General features: G+C 37.1%; 1 long non-coding RNA gene across 1 annotated transcript; it reads right to left on the bottom strand.

Moving 5' to 3' along the window:
• Nucleotides 1-577: 577 nt before the first annotated feature.
• Nucleotides 578-6,930, bottom strand: LOC131400574 (uncharacterized). Its single transcript, XR_009217374.1, has 3 exons — nt 6,887-6,930; nt 1,885-2,005; nt 578-751 (listed from the first exon to the last, which is right to left on the bottom strand). It is a non-coding gene; the product is annotated as an uncharacterized LOC131400574 (long non-coding RNA).
• Nucleotides 6,931-7,625: the final 695 nt, after the last annotated feature.

Raw genomic sequence — 7,625 nt, 5'->3', positions numbered from 1 at the left:
TAAAAATGTCTGTTTCAAGATCATTATTACTTTAGACCCCAAGTATCAATGGACAGGAAAAAAGTCACATTTATATTTAAACTTTATTAACGTAATATGTTCACAGAAAATGACAGAACAGTTTAAAATTCTTTTAAATTCATGTCAAAAATAAAAGCATAAATTCCTAAAAAAATGTAAAAGCTTGGATACAAATTTAGCATTTTAATAATCAAAGAGTAGAATTCAATCTTACTGACTGACTTTTGAGGCACAGAATACTTAGTCATAAAAGATACTTATCAATTACCTCTCTCTACTGACAAAATAGAGTCTACTTAGGATTTCATATGTGGGTTCTAGAGCTCAAGGAACATCTTAAACCAGAGAAACAGATTCTCTAATGTTGAAAAGACATGTAATTCTGAAAACATAGCTGTTTTCCTAAAATCTCTTATTTTAAGTCACCTTCCCTCTTGCTCGCCTTTCTGTTCTTTTATGCAAACAAAGCTAAACATTTTTTTCTTTTATGTAAACACTTAGTTTTGACAGATTACTCACATCAAAGCTTACATAAGGAAAAATATATTAACGAAAGCAGTAAAAAGTTAAATATTGAAATATATATATGCTCTTGAATAAAACTCACTACAATACCCCTGTTAACAGCAAACCTTTAAGACCAAACTCTTTGGTCTCCAGAATTGACAATTGATCCCGGTCTTTTCTCCATTTTCAGCCTAGAGAATCTCTCATTGAGTGAAAGCTTAGTCTGTGAAGGAGAGAAAAGCTATGACTTCGAGGGGTTAACAATCTTACAAAATACTCATGAAAATTGATTACCAAAGGTAGACAGAGGATGGTTTGGAGAAGACTGAGTAACAGGAGGAAGTCTGAGTTTGAAGAAACTGCACAGAGCTCTTCTCTGTGATCCTAGAAGCATGAAGTAGTTTGCCTGATCTATGGTATACCACTGAGGCCACCTGTTGGTTCTTACAGGCTAAATAGTGGCATCAAAGGGTTTTAATTGAAGAGGCGGGAAAGAAAGTAGACTATTACCCACAGAGTAAGTGGGTAAGCTTCCACAGTGAGGTGAGGGTCAGGTTTACTGCTATGGAGTGGAGATTATGCTTCAACTATGCTAACTTCCAATTGGTGCTATTAGTCTACAACCAGCTGGAATACCTCAAAGATCTCCCAAGGCATAACTTCCAGTTTCGTTCTTACATAGACTGCCACTGAGCCTAAGTTTCTTTATCCATCTTCAAAAAATACCCTTTTCAACGCCACCCCAAAACTTAAATCAGAAACCAGATTGATACTGTTCTGAGGCACAGGTGGTCTATATCCATCATTATATATTGCCTATTTTCCACTTATATGTCAAATACTTTTATGCAGAACACAATTAATCAAAATATGGATGGAATAGGGTGCTCCGGTTAATTTAACCTGTTGCTATCTGAAGGTTGGCAGATAATTCTTTCGGTTTCAACCCCTGCTGTGAAAATCTTTAAAAATACATTAGTGTATTTTTTTTTTTTTTTTTTTTTTGGCTTTAGTACATTGTCTACTAAACACAGCTGTCTTCTTGGCAAGCGAGAACCATATTGAGCCTTAAGGCCACCACAGATGTAAACATATAGTAGATTGAATTAAATCCATGTTTAACTCAAGTTCATTTAAAAGATAAGTAATTAAGGTCGCCTTATTTTCTTGACCTTTGTGTCTTTCACAAAGGTGAAATACAGGGAAGAAATTTCTTGTGTATTAAGGTCTCCAAATAAGCTCTGGTTAACCACATTTTTTCCTATACGTAAAAGATACCCTTGTATATACCTAAAATAGACATGAATTCTTTAACATCTCATGAACAAGCTTATTGTACAATTCTATTACATTTACCTGATTACCCATTGCTTGAAAGTTGTATTTCAGGTATATTCCTCTGGGCTGGCACAGAGAACTCTTGGTTGTAGTATGTTTAGTCGTTAGGTGTAAAGCTTTAACCCCACGTCTCATATATCTGTCAATTAAGCATAATATTTAATAAAAATATATTTGACAACCACTAATTAGATGAACATTGGGCCATTCAATTTAACCTCTTGAGGTCTCATTTCCACCAACTATAAAATGGAGAAGATATATTCAAGAATCTTCTTCAATGCAATCCCAATCAGAATCCCAATGACATTCTTCACAGAAATAGAAAAAAGAATATTAAAATTTATATAGGGCAACAAAAGACCCCGAATAGCTAAAGAAATACTAAGAAAAAAGAACAAAGCAGGAGGCATCACAATCCCTGACTTCAAAACATACTACAAAGCAATAGTAATCAAAACAGCATGGTACTGGTACAAAAACAGACACACAGATCAATGGAACAGAATTGAAAGCCCAGAAATAAAACCACACATATACGGACAGCTAATTTTCGACAAAGGTGCTAAGAACATACAATGGAGAAAGGAAAGTCTCTTCAATAAATGGTGTTGGGAAAACTGGACAGCCCCATGCAAAAGAATGAAAGTGGACCATCTGCTATCACCATTCACAAAAATTAACTCAAAATGGATCAAAGACCTGAAGGTGAGACCTGAAACTATAAAACTCATAGAAGAAAATATAGGCAACACACTATTTGACGTTGGTTATAAACGAATCTTTTCAGATGACATGCCTACCCAGACTAGGGAAACTAAAGAAAAAATAAACAAGTGGGACTTTATCACATTAAAGAGCTTCTATAAGACAAACGAAACCAGAATCAAGATGAACAGACAACCCACCAGCTGGGAGAGAATATTTGCAAAACATACATTTGACAAGGGGTTGATCTCCATAATATATAAAGAACTCACACAATTGAACAACAAAAAAACAAACAACCCGATCAAACAATGGGCAGAGGAAATGAAGAGACACTTCTCCAAAGAAGATATACAGATGGCCAATAGGCACATGAAAAGATGTTCAACATCACTAATCATCAGGGAAATGCAAATCAAAACAACACTAAGATAGCACCTCACGCCCGTTAGAATGGCTATAATCACCAAGACAAAAAACAACAAGTGCTGGAGAGGATGTGGAGAAACAGGAACCCTCGTACACAGCTGGTGGGAATGCAAACTGATACAGCCTCTATGGAAAACGGTATGGAGATTCCTCAAAGACTTAAAAATAGAGATGCCCTATGACCCAGCCATCCCATTACTGGGAATCTATCCAACGCACCTGAAATCAACCATCCAAAGAGGCTTATGCACCCCTATGTTCATTGCAGCATTATTCACCATAGCCAAGAAGTGGAAGCAACCTAAGTGTCCCTCGACTGATGATTGGATTAAGAAAATGTGGTATATATATACAATGGACTACTACTCAGCCATAAAAAAAGACAAAATCGCCCCATTTGCAACAACATGGATGGGTCTGGAGCGTATTATGTTAAGTGAAATAAGCCAGAAAGAGAAAGACAAACACTGTATGATCTCACTCATATGTGGAATATAAACCAACACATGGACAGAGAAAACTGTACTGTGGTTACTAGGGGCAGTGGGGGTGGGCACAAGGGGTGAAGGGAGTCATATATATGGTGATGGACAAACAAAAATGTACAACCCAAAATTTCACAATGTTAGAAACCATTAAAACATCAATAAAAAAAAAATAAAAATAAAAAAAAGAATCTTCAAGGTTCCTTGTAGTATTAAGATTCCAAGTACTGAATCTGGGAGTGTTTGTATAGCATTCAAGAGGATCACATGCATGCATTAATCTAGCCTTTTTTACACTGTCACTTCAAAACCACTAGATGAGTTGCTCTACTGTTTAAATGCCAAAGCAGGTTTGCTATTATCTAAATATAGTCATGTCTATAAGCATTTTGGAACAAAAGTAGCCAGAGCCTCCAGATAAAGAGAAAACAAATTAGTAGTTGCTCAGGGCTGGGAGAGAGGGAGGAAGGGAGTGAACAGGGAGTGACCAGTGATGGGTATAAAGAGTCTTTTGGGGATAATGAAAATGTTCTAAAATTAGATTATATAGTAATAGTGATACAACTCTGTTAATATACTAATAGCCATTGAATTGTATACTTTAAATGGGTGAACTTTATAGTATGAAAATTATATTTCAATAAAGTTGTTACAAAAAAAAAAAGAGCACATGGATACAAAGGAATTAATACAAAAAGCACCCTGGCTATCCAAAATTTTCATTCTGCCATGTTGCAGGGATATCCTCTATATAGGGCCTCCTGAATGGCTGCTAGTGGGTCTGGTTCTTGCTTTGTCTTACTGTAACCACTCTTCATGTAAATAACAGTACAGAAGATTTTTAAAAAAATGGATGGCTATGGGCCGGCCCAGTAGTGTAGCAGTTAAGTTTGCATGCTCAGCTTCGGCGGCCCGGGGTTCGCAGGTTCGGATCCCGGGCGTAGACCGATGTACTGCTTGTCAAGCCATGCTGTGATGGCGTCCCATATAAAGTAGAGGAAGATGGGCACAGATGTTAGCCTAGAGCCAATTTTTCTTGGTAAAAAGAGGAGGATTGGCAACGGATGTTAGGTCAGGGCTAATCTTCCTCACACACACACAAAAAAATGGATGGCTAAATAATTCAAGGGAAAATGTTCACCACATGTAGTGTCTTAGTCCATTCAGGCTGCTATAACAAAATACCACAGACTGAGTGGCTTATGAACAGCAGAAATTTATTTCTCACAGTTCTAGAGGCTGGGAAGTCCATGATCAGGGTGCTGGCCTGGTTGGGTTCTGATGAATGCCCTCTTCTGACTGCAGATTGCCAACTTCTAGCTGGGTCCTCATGTGGTGGAAGGGGTAAGGGAGCTCTGTGGGGTCTCTTTTATAAAGGCACTATAATTCCTTTGGCTCCACCCTTATGACCTAGTCACCTCCCAAAGGCCCTACCTCATAACAGCGTCACATCCAGCAACAGGATTTCAACGTATGAATTTTGGGGGGACACAAACATTCAGACCATACCATGTGGTCACACTTTATCAGAGGTAGAGAACGACAAAAGCCCAAATGCTGTGTGGTTATCTTAACATTTTGTCAGGTAAGTTGCTGTAGTCAGTGGTTTTAAATGTCAGGTATTTTTTCACTGTTTTTTTTTTCCCTGATTATAAATATTGTTCCTACTAGGACCCAACTGGATGAAAAACAGTGTTTAATTTGGAAAAAAGAAAGTGAGTGCTCTGAGTAATTAAATAAATATTGGTTTCCTAATTAACTTTTAGTCATAATTTCTCTTGCCCTTCTTTATTTTCTTTCATATTATAGAACATATACATGTCTTTTGGTTTATTGAACACAATATATTACATTCTTAATTTTAAAATCAGATAAGTGTAACATTCTAGATGTGGTAGTCAGAATTCTAAAAATGGCCCCCAAAGAGTTCCCTCAAGACTGTGAATATGATGAGATATCATACCCATGAATATATTACCTTACCTGGCAAAAGACACTTTGTAGATACAATTAAAGTTACTAATCAATTGACTTTAAAATAGGCAGATTATCCTGGATTATCTGGGTTGGCCTAATCTAATCACATAATTAAAGCAAAAGAAGGGGCAAAAGAGGAAGTCAGAATGATTTAAAGAGTGAGAAGGACATGACTTGCCACTGCTGCTTTGAAGATGGAGGGGGCCATGTGAGAGGCAACTCAGGCTGCCTCTAGAAGTAGAGGGGCCCCTGGCTGACAGCTGGCAAGGCAACAGGGCCCTCATTCCCACAGTCTCAAGGAACTGAACTTCCCTAACAACTAAAATGAACTTGGAAGCAGATTCTTCCCCAGAGCCTCCAGATAAGATCGCAGCCCAGGCCCAGCACCTCGATTTCAGCTCCATAAGACCCTAGGTAGAGAATCAGCCAAGCACACCTAGACATCTAGACTACAGAACTATGAGATAATAAATGGGTGCTGTTTTAAACTGCTGTTTGTGGTAGTTTGTTTAAGCAGCAATAGAAAACGAATACACTAGGCTTTTAAAGATTTAACCTCGTCTTTACTTGTACTTGTGGAGAGACAATATGGTAGACAAGAAAGCCCACAGATTTTATAGCCACAAACAAAATTTGAATATAGCTTCTACCACTTATTAGTTGTATGACTTTCAGGAAGTTAATATATTCTACTGAGCGTATTTTATTCATCTGTAATATGGAAATGTTCATACCTACTTCACAGCATTGTTGGGGATTAAATTAAATCACAAATGTAAAAGTGCTCAGCACAGCGCCTAGCACATAGTAGGCACTCAGTAAATGCTAGCTATTATTATTAATCTGCTTCTATGTCCACAGTTCTTTCATCCCTTCCACAGATGCCTTTGCTTAGGCCCATTTTAAAGGGAGTATAACAGTATTCTTCCCTTTCCGGCTGTAGTTCTGAAAGGAAACACAGATGCTCCCAATAATCATCACCAGGCAAAGTCCTCCATGATTGAAGCTGAGATCATTTGGAACACTGAAGTTTACTCAGTATGTCTAGTATATATTATTATTAAAGTGCAGAAGAGTTTTAATCTTAAGATTGAAAATGAGGAAAAATCTTCATGGCACCAAATTCTTCAGAGTGACAATTCCTGCATGCTTTAAAGTAGAAAGGATACAACATCGAGACATTTACACTCACCATAGGAAAATGATGCATAGAAATCTCAAATGTAAACATAAAATCAAGCCAGGCAGTTTTACTTATGAATTTTCTGGTTCTATATTTGGATTGTTTACAGAAATTGTTATGGATAGCTCAGAATCAGATTCTAGAGGCCCCCTACTGGAAGCTACGTTTATTCATTTTTGTTTCATTTTCGCCCTAGGAATAATTAAAGTTAGTTGTACAGATGTCTGTCTGCAATTACCTTTCAGATCTTCGATCGTCTTCATAGAAGCTGTGATCATTTTCCGGTGATATCTATGGGAAAGGTGGAAACAAATCACGCAAAAGCCTTCCTTACTTCCTTACTTCCTTACTTCCTTACTTCCTTACTCAGCACAAAGTGCTTATTTTCTACACTGTAAGTTGAATAACAATTTCAGTGACAATATTCTCTTTGTTTGATCCTTGGTCTAACATTCAATTTCAGATTTTTCTCCCCTATTCACAGATGCAAGAATGTCAAAGACAGTGGACCCTTAGAAATCAAGCAGTGCAATCCCCTCACATAACAAATAAGAAAATGGGGATTCAGAAAATCCAAATGACTTCCCCAAGGCCTTATAGCTAGTAGTGACCCAGAAGAAAACTCAAGATCTAGATGTGGCCTGGATCCACACACTGCTTGCCTGGATCAAGGGGAAAGAAAATCCACAAAGGGTGTCCTTATAATCTTCATATAATAGGCCTGTGACCTTGACTGTATTCAAGATAGCTAAGTGAAATGGAGAACTATATTATCCTAATAACTTAATTTTAGAAAGTCTCACTTCTACCCTAATCAGACATTTCAGGTGAAAGTTAGGATTTTTTTTCAATAATTAACTTAAATCTCTTATTCACGTAATTACTTTGTAAGTGATAACATAGGTTACACCTACATGTGGTCAATGAAATAAAACAAACATAATCAAAACATTCCAATCAAATGTTAATTGGCCTAG

Source organism: Diceros bicornis, chromosome X (genome assembly GCF_020826845.1).
Source record: "Diceros bicornis minor isolate mBicDic1 chromosome X, mDicBic1.mat.cur, whole genome shotgun sequence".
Lineage (NCBI taxonomy): Eukaryota > Metazoa > Chordata > Mammalia > Perissodactyla > Rhinocerotidae > Diceros > Diceros bicornis.
This window is presented reverse-complemented; position numbering and strand designations above follow the sequence as displayed.